The 21,787-nt window shown below is 38.3% G+C and overlaps 1 protein-coding gene across 4 annotated transcripts in view; it reads left to right on the top strand.

Annotated features, from left to right (window-relative positions):
• The first annotated feature begins 2,748 nt into the window (after positions 1 to 2,748).
• The window catches only part of NCOA3 (nuclear receptor coactivator 3), an 83,536-nt gene continuing 64,497 nt past the window's right edge, over positions 2,749 to 21,787 (top strand). Inside the window, exon 1 of one of the 4 annotated variants that reach the window (XM_032198422.1) lies at positions 2,749 to 2,817. The gene's annotated coding sequence lies outside the window, so the exon portion shown is untranslated. Of the gene's footprint in view, positions 2,818 to 3,416; positions 3,510 to 18,030; positions 18,136 to 21,787 lie in introns of those variants that run through there. The other 3 variants (XM_032198423.1, XM_032198421.1, XM_032198425.1) reach the window with 3 other exon arrangements.

Raw genomic sequence — 21,787 nt, 5'->3', positions numbered from 1 at the left:
TCAATTTGCCGCAGTGTACAGAAAACTTATTAAAATAATACAGAAATTAGTTAAAATTTTCCATTTGTCAAAAAGTGCCAGTTCAGTTCCAGAAAACCTGGGGTTAATGGTATCCACCTTAGTTCTGATTAAACTGGTTAGATCAAAGAACCCTAAACTAATGCTGTGTGAATGATGATGATGAAAAAAAAAAAATCCAATACCAAAAATTTGTTTGTGAGGATTGCTTTTCTTTTCACATTTACTGTTTCTAATTATTTGGTAAAGGAGGAAGGGACGGAAAGCTCCTTCTGTCCTGGACTATTATTGGAAAATATCATAGCCTTGGAAGGTTGCTTTTAATGGGCTATTCTTACCTTTTCCTTGCACTTAAATGTAAAATTTAAAAAAAAAAAAAAAAAAAAAAAGAGTATATGGAATGGAAAGTAATCTATTATGTGAAACTTCCAGTAGAGAGTGCTTTTTGATTGCTGTTTTTAATTTTTTTTTCTGTCTCTGAGCAGAGAACAATTAAATGTGCTGAAGAAACAGGACTTTCCCTCACACTAATTGTCTAAAAATAAAGTTTTCTTGGAAAATTCAGGAGACAAATCAGTTATGTAGAGAGATTCCCATAGACAGAACATTTTTTTTTTTTTTTGAGAAGAATAATAGATGATGGAAAATGATGACCCTCTGTGTTACTGTCACATTAAAAATGAATGGCATTGTCCAAAGAGTAAGTTATGAGTCATGTTTCCCTAAGTCTATGTATCCATTGGCTTTTTTTGACTGAAAAATTATTGGGATCAGGTTGAATTTAATAAGTATATTACATAAATTAACCTTAAAGTCAAGTATGCCCCTTACGGTATACTTTTGGCCAATTTTTTAATACGTTTAGACTTCTAAAGGTTTCTTTAAAGAAAAATGCACCAGCAGGTGGAGCAAATAGATAAAAATGTAGCTGTAGAACTGCAATATTTAACAATTATTACTATCAGCTTCTAAGTACAGAAAATTTGAGGGAGTTTATTACTAGTTTCTGTAGAGCATCGCATCAATGAAAAGTGAAAGTGTTTTATCATTGTACCCTTCATTATATAAAGTGAGCTAACTTTGAAATTATCTTTCTAATTGCTAAAACAGAAAAAGGTTAAAAATGAAAACAAATATACACAATTTGGAGACATGAAGTTCTGAATTAGTGCTGAGTCTAAAATGTCTTAGATTCAATCTAAGTATAATTGGAAGACCTTATGGCCTACATGGGAAAAAACATGAACAACGTGTAGTTGTTGAAAACAAACAAACAAAAAACACAACTAAATTTCAGTGTTACTGTTGTCTGTCATCAACCTATTCCTCCCTGCACACCTCTTTTGTTCTTGTCGTGGTGAATGCTCCATTGTAATCCATAGTGGAAGAAGAGAACATCCTGCAGAAAAAGATAACTCATAATGGAAGAAATGGAATCATTAAATAGCAGAACTCACACTTTGGGGAGATGCACCAGGACCTCATTTCTTTTAAGATACCCTAACAACATCAACTCTTTCCTGCTGTGATAACATGATAAAGATTCTGTCTCTACCAGTTGGTTAAAACTGAGTTCACAAGTCCAAACACACATTTGTAATTGGCAAGTTCTTTTATAGTATAACTACAAGGTAAAATCTAAGGTGAAACTTGTTTTTCCAGAACTCGACATATTCGGATTTCTTTCAGCTCTGTATTCACTTGGTTTGCAATGTTTGTTTCAGAGATAGCCAAAGGCTTGTATTGTACTAGTAAGTTACTCATAGGTGCCCAGTATTATTTTATTTTATTTATTTCTTTCTTTAATTTGGGAATTACTGGAAGGTATACTTAATTGCTCCATTAGTTTGTCCCTTCTTAATACAAATTGTGGCTACGGCCCTGTAAGGGATTCTGTACAAGTAGCTTGGCAGGTCTTCAGTTTGTGAATTTTCATTATTTTGTGCTCTATGAAACCAGTCTTTCAATTTTGGAAATATATATACACCACCTTTATGAGTACCTGAAACCTCGCTATACCATATTCTGCACACATCCTATTTTAATGTGAAATGGTTTAAATTCTGTTTTTAAAAATTACTAAAAAAGAGGATTTCTGCTAGGAAACCTGGGGCACGGCTAGGTTATACTACTTGAGGTCCCAGTGTTGTATGTCCTTGCCTTTTATTTTTTTTAAACAGATGGATACTGAACGTCTATTCTGACTTCGCTTGAAAACCGTCTCTAACGTATAGCTGCAGTAGGGAATAATGGGTATTATTTGTGTACTTCTTAACTTTCACTCCAACCTGTTTGTGTTATTTTAAGCATTGACTTAAGCAGCCTGGCTTTCCCCTGTTGCAATGGCACAGCTCGGACTCGGTATAGCAAAGCCCCCCAGCCACTATCTCGCAGTGCGGGGCTGGCGCCTCGCGGCGTTGTGATCCTTCACACGTAGCAAAAGCTCTTCATTAAACCCTGTCTCCACACGGCTTCCCCCTTAACCCCCCCTCAGCTGCAAGGGGAGGGCGACCCCTCAGCGAGCTGGGCCCCGCCCGGCCCAGGGGAGCCCCCAGGGGCGGGCGGGCGGCTCCGGCCCTGTCAGGGCGGGCAGAGGGCGGGTGGGGCGGTGGCTCCCCGTGACACTACAAGTACCGCGCTGCCCCGCGCGCCGCCCTACTACAGCTCCCAGCGCGCCCCGCGCCGGGCGGCTGGCGGAGGCCGGTTCCTATTTAAATGTGGGCAGCGAGGAAAATGGCGGCGAGCGGCTGAGCGCGGGGGAGACGGGGAGCAGGAGCTGCGCCTTGGCGCCTTTCCCAGGTGAGCGGGGCTGGGAGGGAGGGAGCGGGGAGCGGAGGGAGGGAGGGAGGAGAGCGGCTGCGGCTGCGGCTGGTTCTTCTCTCTGCCCGGCTCCCGGCTTCCAGCGCCGAGCTGAGAGCGGGCAGGGGGAGGGCGGGCGGGCGGCTGCCCCCGGCTGGGCACGGAGCAGCCCGGGGTTGGCCCTGAGGGGCGTCCCTCTCCCTGACCTGCCGCCCTCTCCTCGCGCGGAGGCGGCTTCCCGAGAGAGGGGAGCGCGGTCGGGTCGGGTGTGAGGAGTAACCCCTGGGCTGGGGGCGAGGGGGTGCCCCAGGCAGCGCCTCCACGCCTTTACCTCTCCACAAGCGCTGTAACCTGGGGGCTGCGCGCAGTTAGCTGCGGGCACGGCTGAGGCGGGAGGCTGCCGTGCGGGGCTGGAGGCTTCTCGTGTCGCTGTGTGATGCGTTTCCAAGTAAGGGGAGTTTGGGTGGAGGTTCCTCGTGTAGCGCTGGGAGCCTTGGGGTCGTTCGGAATTTCCCAGTCTTGCGTTTAGAAGCGTCTAATTCTGTTTCTCAGCCTGGGTAAAAGGTGTGTGTGTGGGTGAGGTACCTGGGCTAGGATGGCCCCATCTGCCATTCTGCTGGGTTTATCTCATACACAGGCGGTTCCAAAGACCTTGTTATCTGCATTCTCCTTCTGATCATCCTGTAGTGTTGGTAAGTTTCAGAGGTGACTTCTCGTATCTCTGCTAATGAGGAAAGGGATGAGAATAGTGGAAATGAAAGGTGATTTCCATTGCCTCTTTATTTGTTTCTGCCTCACAGCCGCAATGAAGCTGTTGTTGAGGGATGGAGATAAGAAAACATCTGTGTGTGTGTGTGTATACAATTTTTTTTTTTTGGGGGGGGGGGGGGGGGGCTAGGAGGAGGAGGTCACAGACTGCTCCCTGGAAAAGGTGTTAGTGATACTGGGGTGTAAATGGGGGTAAACATGGGTGGGGATCTTGTCTGAGGTTGACATAGTTCCCAGAGTCCTCTTTGGTTCTAAAGTTGGTTCTGTTTGTGGTTTCTGCTCCTGGTCTTTGGCATAGGCTGAGGTTTTCTTTTAAAAGAGAAGCTTCTCACTTTTGTCAGCTCATCTAGTGATCAGTTTTAAATTAGTCTCCTTTATTTGTGATGTGTTTCCTTCCTGCTTAACCTGTTAAAAGAATAAAGAAATAATTGATTAAGCCTTTAGTATTGTCTGTTAACTTTTAGGTAAAAGATTTATATTTTATTAGGAATAGTAAGACAGAACTGAAGCAAATTTGGAAACATAAGAGTCAGTAACGTCTAGCTGTACAATATCTATCATATATATATTCCTTAAAATATTTTAATGTATATTCCTTAAAGAGGAAACTTAACATATGCTTAAATATCAGTCATCACTGTTGTAAAATAAATATTTTATACTAAAATACCTCCCCCTGATAGTAGAAGGATGCAAAAATGTGTGTTCCAAATACAAATATAAGGTAACTTCATAGTAACAAGTACTATGTGTGAAAGCCACAGTATAAGAGCTTCAATTTAGAGGAAACTGACTAAATTGCATGTTTTTTCATTTTTTAATAAACTAGACTGTGATAATCAACTATAATTTTATTTGCTGTTAGGAGTTGTTGTAAAGGGCTGTTTCTCTGGCTGTGGTTCTGAATTTCATTCAGCTCTTTTACTATTACTAATATGTCTTCTTACTAGTGGATTTGCTGTTCTGATATGAAACTAGAAGTTGGGGGATAAGTGAGGGAAGTGTGGTAGCAGGCAGAATAAACCCAATATTCAGCCTTGCTTTAATTATTGTTCCTGACAACAATGTACTGTTTCCAGTCTGCTTTTATGTTGGCATGTGAGTTGTGGGATTTCTTAAATTCTTCTTTTGAAACCCTAGTTCATTCTGTCTTTGGATTTATTAACTTAGAAGCTTGCCATATTTACATTTTTTTTTTTTTTTTTTTTTTTATAATATTGCTCAGATTAATGTATAGCTGAGATAAAATGCAGGGTGGGAAGGAGAAGGAAATCTGTTCTACAATAGTGTTATCATGTGCTTTTTTTTGTTAATACTAGACAAGAAATCACAGTCAAGACCTTTTTTTTTATTAACTTCTGTGTTACAGTTGCATAGAGTGTTTTTTTTTTTCTGCTTTAAAAGATAAAGAAAGGGCATCTTAGTTAGATTTGTCTGCAAAATCAAGCCACTGATAGCATGCAAAATGATATTGGACACTACAGTCTGACACTGGAGGTTGCTTCAACTCCTGCATTTAAATGAGCCTCCCTTGAAGATGTGATCTTGAATGACTGTATGACACAGGATATTCTGCATTGTGTTCATGGAAGCTTTTTGATGATAAGAAGTTAGAAATATCTTAAATATTTTTAGTATTTTTTTTAAGTACTAAAAGACAGAGGGGAAAAGGTGAGGAATAGTATCCTTTATGCCAAGGATATTAGAGGATGGTGAAGAATACTTAAACCTGGATGCTAGGGCAACATGCCTGTGTGCTTTTTTTTCTGTGTCTAGATCTATTGACGTTTCTAAATGTAATGTATTAGGGAGGAGGCAACTGTGAAAGAATTTAGCTGCTACTGATTAAAATCAGAGGACAAATATTCCGTAGTAGATCTGCTGTGTTGCATTTATTTGAGGGAAGGTACATCAAATCCTTTTTCATCCTGTGTAAATAGGGGGTATACTTCAGACAGACCATATTACTTTAATAATATTTTAAATTTAATTGGTGACTTTTGTTTTCTGTTAACAGTTACCAGCAAGCTGATTGTCCTTGAAGCAGAACAAAATTAACTTGCATCCAAACTCAGTCACAGAAGGGAATTTGTCTTCTGTGTGAAGTATATGGAATTACTGTTGGTGAGGTTTAATGCTTTTAGATGTAGGTTCTGGTCTTTCTTTTATGTTGTCTAGAGCCAGCTCTATTTCTGACATTCTGTAGAGGTAAGAAAAGGGCAGTTGCTTAAGACAGTGTGCTATTTAAATGAGAAGGAGGAGAGGGGCACTAGGAGATCTTGCTGCCTGTTTTGCTTATACGCTGGGAACTCAGGCTTGTTACTGCTGATAACTTAGGATACAGTGTAAGGCACCTACCTCTGAGGCTGGGAAAAAGGTTTTCCAGCTGCAGTAATCACTGCTTTTGTGATGTACTAGAAGAATGGAGGTGGTAAGTTCAGTTCTGCAGGTATCTATCTACCTTTGTCTTTTTGTTCACTGATCGTGAACAGCACATGCTGTTTTTTCTTATTTTTATTTTTGCTATATTTTGTCACCTTTTCTGTTAAATGTGACTTCGGTACACCTAAACTGCTGTGAACGTTCTTTGGCAGGTTGTGGATCATTGCCTTCTTAGAAACTTTATTTTAAAGACTTTCTGACCATCAAGTTATCTTCATTTTTGAAGACTACAAGCATGGGTAGTGTCATGACTTCAAGCCCAACACCATTATAATTACATTTTATGAAATATATACTAGAAACCTGAAACACTATGAAAGTCCTCCAGAAAATGTAATAATTGTTAGGTCAGGGCAAGCAATTTTTTGTCAAAAAATTCATACACATATGGTTAAACTACCTAGCAGTTGTGCCCTGATTTATCAGGTGCACCTGAAGACCTGCAGAACAACATAACTCTTATGCTGTTAGCTGTAATGATTAGCACCTGCTGATCATAGCTGAGCATGAGATTTTTGTCACAAAGCCTATATTCTTTACTGCTTCCATGCATATTAGGATGTGTCAGAGCTGTGCATTGAAATAGTTTAGTACTACAGGTGTATCCAGCAGGCCTTTTAGAGACACATTTTCAAGGTAGGTTTATGTATATAGATGCACGGAATATCATGTGTGTGAGACTTATGAGTTACGAAGATTTTCTTCCTCCTGTTCTCTGCTTCATGGAAGTGAGAAAATGTGTTGTCTGCTTTTTCAAAAGCAGCACTGAAACAGGTTGCATGTCTAAAACCATTATCAGTATAGTGCACTTCACCTACCTCTTGGGTAGTTGTAGACTAATGCTATTTCTTTGGTAGTGATAGAATGGGGGACTGGGTGGGATAGGGTAAAAAGACAAAAACCTGTTGTTTCCCTGGTTTCAGACTGTGGGGCTGTTTAATGTATGGATGAGACTGACTCTTTAGGATTTGCTTTGTTTGCATAGTATCTTTATTGAGATAAAACTCAGGTAATGAGTAGCATGACCAAAGAATTTGTTTGGAGTGGTGGCATCAGTAATTCATGGTGTTGAAACTTCTATGTGTGAGGTATGGTAAAAACCTGTTGGATGCTGTGTTGCTTGAACTGAGAGGTTAGTGGGGGAATGGTTAGTTTAGTGCAACTAAGTGCTACTGTGTTCTGCTGTGCTAGTGTTTGGGATTACATGTAGGAGTTTGGAGGTGAAGCTCTGGAATGCTAATGGATGCCTCTAGGTCCCTGTAGGTCATCATATTAAACCTGATATGGATTTAGAGATGTTGCATTGTGCAAGCTTTGCATAAATTACATCTTTAAATGGGTTTGGTATTCTGGGAACTGCCTGTTTTGGGAACGTCTCATCAGACTTCCTACTACAGCAAATACTCAGAAGGTGCAGTAACCTCAAACTACACCTTCTGTGGAATAAGAAGGGGTTCCTCTTCTACAATGCATCATGGAACTGTTGACTTTGATACTGCTTTGAAGGCTTCTTTGTACATTCCATCTAAAAAACCACATAGAACAGACAATGGGATAATCTCTTTGCAAGTATTGTGTTTTGAAAGTGTATGGTTTTCAAGTTTTTGTAAGATGTAATTATGAGTTACTTTGCTGAAGCTTGTCTTTTTCTGGGAATAAGCTAAGGATTTAGTCCTGCAGGCTTCCTTTACAAAATGGAGAAGTGTGGAAATATTATTTGGTTGGTTTATTGAAAGCTATGTAAAATGGGTATTTTTTTATTATAGTGTAAATCCTAAATTATTGACTACTACTTGTTTGTTATACTAGCTCTTCTGTTTCAGCTTATTCTCTTGATTAGGCAGAAAAACACTGTGCAAGTTCTACCCCTCTCTGTAGCTTGGAAGAAACTCATGCGGATCTGAAAATGGGAACATTAAAGTTGACTTCTAGCCCTCCTGAAACCTAAAGGTGAAAGAGTTCATCTCAGTGAGGATACATTTTTCAACTCAACTTTCCTTTTTGTTCTTTTTGAATGTCAGCTGCTTGTGCAAAGCTCTAAGGATTTTTTTCCCTAGCAGGGCTTATGGTTTTGAGTACCTCTCAGGATCACTTGGAGTGGTACATATGTATAAAGGACAAAGGCAGTGAGTGCAAAGTCTGGAGTATTCTCTGCTGATAGGTAGTACTCTTAACACTTAGCTTGTTAAGTCCATTGTTCTGAAACTTGTACCAATGTGGAGACTGTAAGAAACTGTCTCGTTTTACTGGAAACCTGAACTTTCTTAAGTGTTGTGACAAATTTGAGAATTAGTGTGTGTGTATGTGTATATACACATATACATTTAAAGCTGTCACTTGCTGATAATGCTCCCGAATGTTGTCTTCAAAGACAACTATCAAATGATGCAATCCTGAAATCTGTTAGCAATGGGCTGGGTAGTAAAATTAAGCAGTCTTCCTTACCCCATGCTTTTCTGAGCAGCACTAGGTGGGTAAGTAAAAACATATGCTTGCTGGGCAGAGACAACACAAATGGTGGCTTGTTAGCACCAGCCACTGCAAGACTACTGTTGTAGTCTCTTTTGGAGTCTTATCTTTAATGAAGACTTAAAAGAAAATAATCTTGGGAAGAAATGTGAAATACAGCTTGTTTCTGATGCTTTATTAAGCTGAAGTGATGGAACCATACTGTAATGATTTTTTTCTGCTTTGTTAATCTGAAAACCTTCAAATTTCTGCTTTTCTAAGTACTAGGCACGGCTGTCACTGCTCTGAGCTGTAGCTAGTGCACAAGATACAAAGTGTTGGAGCATATTGCAACAATACAGGTATTTCTACTTTATGTTGGCAAATGAGTAGCAAGCTCTAAGGGTGCTAATTTACTATTTAATTAGTGAAATATGACTTCAGAAATCATGAGGACAAGATCTGGTATATAGATGGGCTTCTTTCATGAGTTGCATAAGCAACAGTTGACTTTTTGTCTTTTAGACCTCTTACTGTTCTTAAAAAATAAGTCTTTCAAATATTGCTGTAGTTCTAGAGAGAACCTAATGCTGCATGGATTTAATGCTTTGTTATTAAATGCCATTTGCCAGATCGTGACTAGCATTCACATCTAGATAGTGGTGTGAAATTGAATGCAACTTCCAGTGGTGATTCAGCATGAAAAGTTCTGGTGACCAACTCACTTGTAAACCAACTTGGTCAAAGTACATCAATCAACTTCTGTACAAATTGTATATAAAAGATTTTTTGTATTTGCCAAAAACCCTAGAAAAAGTGATGCACATAATCTCTACTCAAGTATTTTAAGTGAACTTAATAGTTCAGAGTAGTTAGTCAATATAAGATTTTAGTTCTTCCTGTGAAGAAAAAAAAAAATCTAAAGCAAAGATAGTGCATATGGAAAAAACAGGGGAATGCTAACGTGTAATTCTAACACATCAATGATCATCCTATGGGATGTATTAACAAAGTAACCTTGCTGGTTTTGTCAAATGTCTGAGTTATTTTCACCAGATTTGCTGCAGGCTAGTGAGCCTCAGAACAGGGCCATGTCTGTGCTGCATGCTGCTTTCAACCGTGTGTAGCAGCTGATACGGTCTACTTGGATGAACTTCTCTGAAACTTGTTTTTAGACAACCATTCAGAGTGTATGTCTGCACACAATTAATGTGTGGAAATGCTGTTTCTTGTCTCTTGGAAATTTATGTATGAGGAAGTGAAACTAATTCTTCAACTTCATGATGGTGGGTTAAAAATGGTTACCTGCTCTGAGAAGCTTACTTTCTAAAGGTAGCCTTTACAACAAAAATCAGCAGTTTATTTTGCCTGTGCCAGAGACTTCCTTTGACTTCTTTCCACATAATGTCTGGGCTAAAGATGCTGGACAAAACCAGGGAATTATGGCTCCTAGCTAGTTCCTTTTCAGCTCTCTGCATCGTTGCTGCTGTGTACTAAAGTAGACGTAGCAGCATCTTTTGCTCTAGTGATTCCTCCTCTGCTTTCTCAATCTTCCGTGGAAGCTTTTCTAATGTCACCAATGGGGATGTCTGGCTCAATGGACAGATCTCAGCATGTGGCTGAGATGACCACATTCTAGGTAATGTTAGGTATTGGTGGATTTCTGATTCTTTGAGCCAGTAATTATACCATTTGTTTGGCTTAGTTGTAACTGTTAAGTGTTACAAGAGAGAGTCCTTATGTTAAAACTACTTAAGGAAGTTTGAAAATACTTACTCAGTCATATTGCTGTAGTTGTCATGTAAGTATAGTTGTGTGGTAGCCTTTTGAAATATATAAAAGGAAATGGATTCAAGACACTAAAGTTATCTTATTTGTTTGCTTAGTAGTTTGATGGCATGTACTGGTGTAAGCTTTGTTCTCATTTTGTAGATAACTTATTTTTGCATATTTGAAAGCAAAATTATTAAAATAGGAAATAATTTTTATGCAGTAAATTGATAAAAATTCCTTATTAAACAGTATTTAAAGTAAATATTTCATAGTACCTCTAAAGGCTACAAAAACAAGAGTACTTGATCTGCAAATTGTCCTCTTAATTGCATAGAACAAAAGCAGCACCTCTGTTACCCTCAAATGTCCATTTGACCCCCTCCCCCTTAAGAGGAAGGGATTTCTTTTGATCTGTGTACAGGAGACTGACAAAAGAAGGTATCTGCGCTGTGTAGAGTAGCTTTTGAATACTTCTGTGTTACACCTGTGGGTTTTCTGTTGAAGCTGTCTTCTAGTGATGCATATTTGTAGCTCATAAATAAGACTTGTAGAGGTCTGGTATAGAGAAAGGACTAGGAAACTTGTCAGGCTGGTAACGCCCGTGTTAGAGATCATAAGAAGGTGGTAAGGGTGAAGAGTAAGATGCTGTGAGATGTGAAATGAGTAGAGATTTAAGGAAATTCGAGAAGAGCCATCATTTGAGAGGGTCAGAGTAGCTTGCATTGTCATCCACTCCAGCTTTATCCTGAACTGCTTCATCTTCCCTTGCCCATCTGTCTGTAGTTGGACCTCAGATGACCTCTATCAAGAGATTAATGTGTAGTACGATAACATTTCAGATTATCCAAGCAATGCTATTAGTATACGAGTAAAGTTTTTTTTTCCTGTCTTAGCACTGCTTTTTGTCCATGAAACTTTTGCTTAAACTGAGGATTCTGTCTAGTCACAAGTCTTAGTTGTTTGAGCCGTACACTTGAGAGAGCTTTTTAAAAGTCTTAAAGCAGTGGAAATTTCCAGTCTTCACACACTCGCGTGCACGCAAGATTTAAAGTTCTAGTCAAATAACTGCTTTGCAAGAAGAGAAAAATATGAAAAGGAACCGCAGACATTCTGGATGTCAGCCTGTGAAACTTTCCACTATTTCCTTTAATAACATGCAGGCATGCTTATGTTGCTGGAATTTCAGTTAGGAGTTTCATTCTGACTGAAACTTCTAGCCTCTTGTTGAGCAAATGATCCCTGTAAACTAATTATGGAAAAAAAAAACCCTCACGTGTAAGAATGTACATAAACCAAATACATGCTGGATACCAACCATGGATATTAATATATTGATCTTGCTTTCAATTTCTTGTTTTACAGTTTGTCTTAACTGTTGCTGTTACTTGATGATCACTGCCAGGTGACGATTCATCTTGTTTCTTGCTGGCAACAGTGATTCTAGACTTATATTTTCAATAAGGATTTCATGTTAATACAGATTGTAATTGCCATGTCTTTGGTAATCTGAAAGAAGAAAGACATTAGGAAACATATCCTGCTCTAATCATATTCTTCTATAAAAAAGCTAACTTTTAAGACTACTTACTGGTTACTTATAAAATTATTGTAGATTTAGATACATTGCTCAAAATAAAACTGAAGGGCTCTACAAGTTCAACCTCACGTATCTACCTCAAAGCTCTTTTCTGTTGAATTCTTGTTTACAAAAAGGCTCCCTGACCTTTCTCCAAGAACTAGATGACTCTGTACTTTTGAATGTGCCTTGTCTTTCTGTCGTTACAGATATTCATTGTTGACTTGTGCTCTTTTGGGTTAGGGCACAAAGAATCCTGAATGTTATGTTTTTTTGTTGTTGTTTTTGCTTTGCTTAAATGCTGGGGTGGGAGCTAAGGTGGTATATTGTGTAAAAAGCAAGCAATGTCACAACAAACTGACCTTCCTTTATTAATTGGAAATAAAAAAAACATAACCCTTTAAATGTATTCTTATGGAATGCCATCTTCCTGATGCCATGCACTGCACTTCCACCACAACTCCAGCCAAGTCAGGACTGTTATGCTTCCTTTTTCTTATCCTCCCCTTACACTAGGACTGGGGCTCTTGCACTCAGCAAACTGATTCAATAGAAAATCTTGATTCCATTCCCAACAAAAAAAACCACAGCCCTCCAAAGTGAACAAAACTACCCAGACAACTTTGGGCTTTCAGTTTACCCCCTAGTTGCAGAAACACCAGTTCTGGTGCAAGGGAATAGCAGGGGTGGGGTTGTAGCAGCTGCAGCCTAGCAAAGATAAAATTGGATGGAGTTCCCGTAAGACTGTTCCTGAAACAAATTGGTTTTAGAGGATACTCAGGTGGTACCTAGGTGTAGAAGTTCAACACCCTTTGTCTACCCTGAGGCTGTAACTAGTAAGAGTTGGAGTTATGTATTATTACTGATAGCTCCCAATCTGTTGCATCAGCATTGGAAAATTAACTTCAGTTAAATCAATAGGGATTAAGTAGATGTATTGAGTGCTGTTCTGAAAGCTGATCTTGAGAAACCTGCGAATATTTGATATGGATTTGTTACTAGTGTAATGTAAATAGGTATTGCTAAACAAGAGTGACCTGCTGAAAGGGTGAGTACTGCAATAATGCTCTTTTGAGGTAGAATTAATCTATCGGGTCACTTCTGCAGAGACCCAGAAAATGAGCAGCCCTGTGCTATTGGGCCTAGTGTTGACAGACTTAACAGGACTGTAAGATTAGAATATATTGCTGCTTGTTGTGAAAAGCTTTCTCTTGTTTGTTTCTCCTATGCTTTTGTAGTCAGTAGTCCTTCATAGCTGATAAGGGATGTCCTGGTTTCTAGGTCAAGGTTAAAGACTGAGAACTGGGAAGATTTTGCATAGTTGGTGATATTTGTTTCTAAGTCAATTTGCAGAGTAGATTGATATATACGGTAGCATTTGTAGGATCCATACATAACCTGTTGTGGAACTGTCATTTAAGCTGTAGCTTTTACTTGCACCTAATGAAGTTGTTTTTGTCTGAGGATTTGTTATGTAGGAAATAAAACAAAATGGGAAGGGAGGACAACGAGATAGTACAGACTCAAGTTTTGTCCTACTATATGCCACAAGTGCTTTTCATGCTTAGTTCTAGATTATTTTCAAAGTAAACCTGTGCAGTTACGCCAAAATAAACAGCTACATGCAAAGTTGAAGACAAAGTATTGTGCTCTGATAAAGTATGTTTACCCTAGGAAGCTATTGCTAAATAGAAACATATTCAGTGTTTATATGAACACTTGTTCTAAAGGAATATGTCAATGCCTGTACACAGATCGATTGGACAGGTCAATTTAGAATATAACCATCTTGCCTGTAATGGCACAGATGAAAGAAAGAAGTGGAATGTGACAGCAATTGATAAGATCATCAATCTCAAATAATACTTTTTTGAGCCAAGGTGGCAGTGTTTCTAGACCTCTGAAAGCAATGTAGCTGAACCCTTTTGATTGGTAATTGTACTATAACAAACTGTCACCAAAATATGGTGGTGGGGGGAAGGTAGTTAGGGCCTTGTGGAATGTCTGCTTAATATTGTTTGGGAACTTCCTTCCCATTCTGTCATCTTTTTTTCCCAGTTGCATATTAACTTTTGTCAGCTCTTTTGAAGTGAAATATATAGTTCTCTAGTTTTTGCTATATTTTCTTTAATGCTTCAGTATCATATGAAGTAAAGTGGTAATTACTTCATCAAGAAAACTGCACGTTGTATTAACTTGTATAGGGACAGTAATAATGATAACCTCTACTTAATGCTTTTTTTTTTTTTTTTTGAGTTATATTTACATATATGTAGCAGGCAGAGCTTCCTTTCAGGGAACTAAGTAACTCTACTCCTCATGTAGCTTTAGGGTAAAACCAAATCTCTTGTTTCTTAATTCTACTGTTCTGTAATGAGTGATTATATTGTCTGCCCTTCTTACTGCAGAGGGAAACATTGCTCAAATTTCAGTGATTGGAAACTCCAGGTAGTAAGGTCAGCAAAGCAAAATACAATGACACAATTTTGGAGAAATGTATGGCCAGACAGAAGGGATATCCTGTTAGTGCCCTCAATGAGAGTTTCTGTAGTGTGAGCTTCTGCCTTGTAGGTTGTATCATTGAAAGACTCTGTGAATCCCAAACTGGGGGGAAAAGCTTCAGACAGGTGCGTAACTTCTCTATTTCAATGCCTATGTTTTAAAACAAAACAAAACAAAACAAAACAAAAAAAAACACAAACCCACAATATCCAAAGATACAAATTTTACAGGTGCTGATGTCACCTAAAGCAGGAGAATAAAAAAAATATAGAAGCGAAGGTGTGTCTAAGTAGTTAAAATTAAGTGGTGTGAAACTTTGGGGGGTGGGGAGGAAGGATGTGGTTTACTCTTTCCTCAGCATTTTTTAAAAATAGGTGTTATGTTTTGAAAGGGACACTTCAAGAAAAGATGTGTGTTATTAAATGTGTGATAACCTATTATCATTTTTTAGTTGATAAAATGAGATCTCTGAAAGAGTTTCAATGGAGTATTAAATAGACAATGAAGTATGAGAAATCTTTCTGTGTGGCTGTAAATTAAATTTAGGTATGCTTAAAGGAGCTTCTTAATGTCTTTTCAAAAAGAGCAAGGTTAGAGACAACTTGTACTGTTGTCACTTTCTCTGCTTCCACAGAATTCTGTATTCAGGCTTTCTTAAACTCAAGGACACTACAGTAGTGCATGCTGTGTAGAAGACAAGTATTCCTTCTGAATTTCCCCTGCAAGCTTGCCTAAATACAAGTTGTATCATTAACTTCTCAATTAGTGAAGTGTGCAATTGGAGTGGAGGTCTGGCATGTGGATCAAGTTTCACAGGCTCTTCCTCCCTTGATGTTAGAATAGACACGAGCTTTTTTTTTTTTTCTTTAAAAAAAAATCTTGCTACTTCTTATGTATCTTCTGAAATCTTAAAAAAAAAAAAAAAAAAAAAAAAAAAAGACAAACATGAATTCCCTTTACCCTGCTAATACTTCTTAAAAATACTTTGCAGGTCACATTGTCTGCTAGGGTTTTGTCTCTACTAGGGTACAGATAGTATTGCAATCCTTGAGATGCCTCTATGCCCTTGTGTTTCTCCTTCTAAGCAAAGATCAAGAGTGTCGTAAGAGTGTCGTGAGAGTGTCATGAAAGTTAAACGTAGGTTAACTCCTTTAGGCTACGGTTTGTGGATGGAGGAGCTCCTCATCCAGGTTTCAGGGCAGGTACTTGACTGAATTAACTAAAAACGATATTCTTTAGAGGAGTATTGAAAAGCCTATTTTAAAATATACATATTTACTTCTGGCTGAAATTAACTTTTAGCTGACAGAGTGATTCCACTGGTGTGGAGATTCAACAAATGTTTTCCTTTGCGATAAGTGCAAATCCGTGACTGGCTGATTTCTCTGAGGCAGAACAGTCCTAACTCTTGTTTCTAATCATAGGTAAAACAAATGTTTTACCTATACTAGAATCTCTTGGACATCAACAAATTATGACACTTATCTGATTTGGCCCTTTCTTCTAGTTGCAGTGTAAGGAAAAGATGGATCTTGCAAATGCAGTTGAGTTTTAAAGGAAAGTTTAATATCTGACTGCTAGAGTTTTATAACTAACCACTTAAATATGTTCATTAATCCTTTGTCTTTAAACAGAAATGGTTCTACTGAACCATTCTGTTAACTGGCACTTTTCAATTCTGGCTATTTCATTTTTATTCATATTTAAGGAATCATCCGCTTCTTCCTGCTCTGCCAGACCTCACAGGAACTAGTAGCATATTATGTAGAGAAAAAGCTTTTGGAGCCACACAATTAATTCCAGGTTGGTTTGAAAGTTTATTCAAGGTGATGAGGGTTGCACAGGTGGAACTGAGAATATTCTGGCATGCAAAAATAACCTATTTTGCTCTCACTTTGCATCAAATTTGACCCCATTAAGCTCTATAAAGTTTACGTGTATTAGGGAATTTGACAAAAGACAAACTTCTTTCTCCAAAGTATGTGGTATTGCAAGGTCTCTTCAGCAGACTCATTTGTTCAAGGACCACCCTCTGGATTAAGACAGTGAGTAGCTTCAACTTTCCTTAGTGCATTATTTTAGGGTACTTTATTTAACTCCTGCACTGTGTGAACTCGTACAGCCTGTGTCACTTGTATTCATACAGAGAGCATACAGCATCTTCTACAGCACACGTTTTTTAAATTGTAAAAAAAAAAAAAAAAAAAAAAAAAAAAAAAAACAAATCTGACTTCCTCCTTAAACAGTGAGCCCTAATGCAGGGTAGATGTCCTTATTATAGATGGGTTGCACCAGGCTGGCATTGTCAGCTGAGGATGTACGGTTGTGGTGGGGTTACCATGGCGACTGCCTTCCAGGAGCTGCTCAAGGTCACCCAGCAGTTGCAGCCTGGAGTGCTTGCTGCTTAAGCAAAATATCCTCGCCAAACATCAGTCCGGATGTGATTGCTGCCTTGAGAAAGCAACAACAGGGAGGCAAAGCAGGGGTTTATTTTGGGGTTGAGGGAAAGGAGGTTCTCTTTGTTCTGTGTTCCAATCCATCAGATATTTCAGGATTCTTCGAATCATTGCAGTAGGGTGGGGTTTGGTTGAACTGAAAGCCAGAAGTGGTCTAGTATCAATGACATGAACATTGTTTTATTTAAAAGCAAAACACTTATAAAATATAAAATGGAATTCTACATGGAATCTGTAGAAGCCTGAGCAACTTGACTAGAAATTGGTGACCAGCCCTGAAGCTTGTAGTGCCAAAGCAAATGCCTATACTGGTGGAAATTTAATTAAGATGGTGAATATTGTTGTGCTGAACTGAGAATTCAGAACTTCTTACATGTAAGGGTCTCTGTTATAAGATGTCCAGATTCATTCTTGCATCTAAATCCTTCTGGGTATAGTTTGAGAATGTCACTCTAACAGCATTTTCAGTCAAATGCAGACAAATTCAGAGATAAGGCTAGAGAAGAAATTTTTTCATGAAGCTGATTCTGTGTCTGAGGTTACACGACTTCATACTGCATGCATAAAGTTGAATCCATTAAACTAAAATTTCATTTGAATGAAAGTGCTGTTTCCTTGGTTTGGATATTTATCTGATGAGTAAAAAGCCACCATGTTTTATGTGGCTTTTTGTTTGTGCTTTTTCCTACTTTTTGGATTTAAACTTGGTTTTCTTCTTTCCTCTTACATCATTTCTTGGTCTAAAGTAGTGTAGCATGACAGCAACAAAGCTATCATTCAGCAGATGATATTATGGCTAACATCTCATCTCAAACCTCTTTCATAAAGTGGTAAGCTTTTTTTTTTTTTTTTTTAACTCTTCTCTCTTCCCAACATCCATTCTACTAATGTATTCAGACAGTAAATTAATCTTCCTCCTCCTTTTTAGGCTGAACAGACTTAGAGTTCTTCTAGCTTCCTCTCAAGAACCTGTATTATTAATCCCCCCCACTTTTTTTGTAACCTTCTGATTAGTTTGTAGCTTTGGGGGATTTTATTTCCCAAGTGATTTTTATATATTTATAGTAAGGTACTTTATAGAGCTGTGGAGTTTTTGTTAACATCTGAATTGTATGCAAGGAGTCATTTCCTAGAGCCTGATCTGGACCTAGATTTGGTGCCATTCCCTTGAACTGGATTGAACTGGGTTTGGAGATGTCTGTTGTTAATAAACGTAACCAAGATATAAGTCTTGTATTTATGACCTTTAAGAGTTTGGATTAATTTGGAATTTTTATATAAGCAGGTTCAGTCGCAGTGGTTCAGGGGAACCTCCAGGCTTGAAGTACTACCAATGCTACACAGCAATGTCAGGTGAGCTGGTACTTCTGTTTCCAGGTTAGCAAGTTGTGCATATCTCTTAAGGAGGGAATGAGAACATAAGAGTGAAGGGTATCAGATGAACAGTCCTGGTGGTCTCTGTTTACCTTCAATAAAACAAGCCAAGACCCCAGTAGGGGATGGGGGATAGTTGTAGATTCAAACTACTTGTAAAAGGGTCTTAAGAAAAATCTCTTATTAAAGTCAATCTGTAAGACATCTACTTGTCTGCATCTTTTTCCCCAAAGTGAGCAGTCTGCTCAAATTTTAACACATTATAGCATGAAAATACAGGTGTGTCTATTGTTATAGTGTGAGGTTCTAGCAAGAAAAAAAAAAAAAAAAAAAAACAATTTTCACCTGTGCCACATAATCGAGGTTTCCAGGGCATGATACACAAGTCATTTCCTCATGATATGAAGTAGCACTTCATATCTAAGCACTTGACTCTTTGACTACAAAATAAGCAAAACTGGCAGCTAAGAAATTGCACTCAGTTCCCTATTTGTTTGAGCTGTGGGGCTGGTATCTCCATTGCTAATTACCAGGGACATGCTTCCAGTCTGAGGTACAGGCTTAGCACCCCAAAGCTTCAGTGTGACTGTGGAGCTGTGTCACAGGATGGCTATCTTGTTGATCTGGTCTGGTAGCAGGTGCTGAGTTCCATGGGAAGTATATCCAGATTCTAGCCAAAGTTCTTGCTTCATGCAACATCTTGGCTACGTTGCTGATAGAAGGTAACTTCAAAGCTCCCTTAGGCACATTCAGGCAAATTTAATTACAAGAAATGTACACGAGAGAAACAGTCTGATACTCCACAGCTGTTACAGATTTCTTGAGGGTGCAAGTAGTTCGTATCTTTTAACAAAATCAGGTGTGCTAATGTGGCAGATAGTGGCAATGTTTTGTTCTAAGTATACATGCTGGCATTAAGCAAAATAGACTTCATGTTTAGTGATGCTAATTGCCTCAGCCACTAAAAAATCTTTTTTTTTCAGTAGCAAGGCTGTTTCAATTTTCTAATATAACACTTTAAACAAAAGGTTGGATACTTTTTTACAGTTGTATTTGCTCCCCTGAAAGTTTATTCTATTACGGAGCTTTGGTATTTAGTAATTCCAATCCAGTCTAGACTTGTTTTTTTCAGAATTAATAAAAACTTGCAAAACTTCCAGGCTTTTCTTCCTCACCAAATAAAATTAGTAAGACATTTCACTAGCATTGCAAACACTATAATCTTTTTTATAAATGAATCAATGTACTGTTAGAAATAAAACCCACCCTACAATACAAAACAAAAAAACCCACAACACCAAAAGCACTACCAACAAAAACGTCACTGCCAGTTAGTGAGCGTGAAATGGAATATTTCTCTTCTATAGTTATGCTGGCTCCTCAGCATCAATAGTGGAACAAAATAAGAAGTAATTGCCCCATAGAGATCTTAGCTAAGTCAGTTGAAAAAAAGGTTGTAGGTAGGGCTATTGGTTAGTCACAAATGCCAACCCAACAACAAAAACAAAATAAAAGAACACAACTGAGAAGCGGCTTGTTCTAACCTGCTTGTGTATTAGTGCATTTTTAGCATATTCATTCTAGCTTACAGGCCCTGCCTCCAAACCAGACATTTCATAAACTTCTCTGACTTTTCTCTCAATCTTTGCATAGACGGTCTTCATGCATTTCAATATTATATTCAAGAACCTGAGGGGACATGGAGTAGAATTCAGTAATTGCCTAAGAACCAAACACAAAGCTAGCCACCAGCAGTTAGTTTTTAGCTGCTGTTTCATAGCTGGCAGAATTTGCATTAAGGCTTGTTACATAAAATTGTATTGTAAACACATTCTGCAGAACAGGTGAAGCAGCTTCAATATCAATGACACTTTTTTAACTCTTACAAGCATCTTCCCTAATTGTATGATTGTATGTAGCCAAATCAGCTAGTGTTTTTTTTTTTTTTTTTTTGGGAGGGGGGTGGGAAGGGGGAATTGTACAACTGTGGCTGCAGAAGGGGTTCCTGGGGACATGCCTGGCACTGGTCCTAGAGACCATGTGAGTGGTGTTTTGAGGGTGTGACTGCAGAATCAGTCCTGGGAGGGAGTTCAGAGGCTGTTCTACAAAAGCTTCTAGATACAGGTTGGTGTGTGTTTAGAAAGGCTCCTGGATGTCTTCTCACCAAGTCCTAGGGGCGTGCTGCTTCTGGGTGATGGTTCCAGATGTGAAGCTAGAAATGTCTTGAGGTGGTTTTTGAAATCATCTTAGTTTTTAGAGGTGGTGCTGGAAAGTTACTCTAAATGTGGTTCTAGATCTGACTCAGAAATCGGTAGCTGAGAAATGGCTTCTTGGTGCTCTAATCACATCCCAGGTTTGGGTTATTTTTATTGTGATTGTTACAAGTCCTATTTGACTTCAACACCATCCTCTGAGCAGGTGTTGGGTTTTGTCAGTGTGCTTTTGAGATCTGATGTTTGCTTACAGTGTGTATCAATTCTTGAATGAGTCTGGCCTCCAAACAGGGTTACTGTTGTGTGATAAAGGGTACTGCTGCATGCAGGATTGCTCAAAGTTTGTTGTCTCTTAAAGACAAGCTAGATGCTATTTGTTAGCATCCTTGAAATGCAGAAGTGTCTTCAAGGATGGGCTTGTTTTCAAAGGCATCGTCTGTCTTTCAGATCACTATTATGTAAACTTGGCTCTTTCCTAATAAGTCAATCATGAGAATAGTCTGGGTTGGTTTGACCTTGTGAAATGCTTTTAAAAAGCATCTTCATCAGGTCCTACAGCACTGTCCTAAATTTCACTGTTAAAAAGTTATGCTAAATGAATTGTGCCATTGCTGTCAAACTATATGAATGTGAAGATTGCTTTTTTTTTCTGTGAGCTGCATCAAAGGGGGAGGCCAGTTTTCTGTTGTTTCTTAAAGTTTTGGAATGAAGCTTGTGAGGCAAACGATGACTACAAAAAATAATAGCAAACAATTAAGTACTGCTTTGTTAAGCAATTAATAATCCTTTATGTGGCATACTGTGGCAATAGGAGATTGTTTGTTTGCTAGATCCAAGTAACCAAATTATTTGTTGGGCTAAACATTTTATTTTGTAAGGACATGAATTCCTAGCTGCAGCTAGGAAGTTGATTTGATATAAGAGCTTATTTATTAATTTACTGCTAATGAGAAGGGACTTGACTAAAGTTAAAAATAGAGCACATTGAACTTGACATGAACCTTAATATCTTTTCCAGCTTTTACAAGGATTGTACTCTGAATTGTGTATTGTTTTGCTGGTTTATCACTGATTAAAAATATTGAAATAAACAGTACATTATGAAATAAAGCCTCTGTCATTGGTTTGTTTACATTTTGAGTATCTTATCTAAATGTTACTTTGCAAATTCGATGCAAAGTTCAAGCTTGAACATGGGATTTCTAAGACTTATATTTTCTAAAGGCTAAATATATTGTTGAAGATGTAAAACAACTGAAACGTCTGTATTGTCAAAGCCTAAAACAAACTTGTTTTGTTTACTTAGATGCTGGATAAAAACAGTGGTAGATCAGATTTCACTATGTGGAGTTTGTTATACAAGATTAAAGACATTTCCAGAGTTTGAGCTTAGTTCTACATAGATTTTTTTTAAATTC

Source organism: Aythya fuligula, chromosome 16 (assembly GCF_009819795.1).
Source record: "Aythya fuligula isolate bAytFul2 chromosome 16, bAytFul2.pri, whole genome shotgun sequence".
In the NCBI taxonomy this organism is placed as follows: Eukaryota; Metazoa; Chordata; class Aves; order Anseriformes; family Anatidae; genus Aythya; species Aythya fuligula.
The sequence above is the reverse complement of the archived record's forward strand: the minus strand, read 5'-3'. Positions and strand labels throughout refer to the sequence as shown.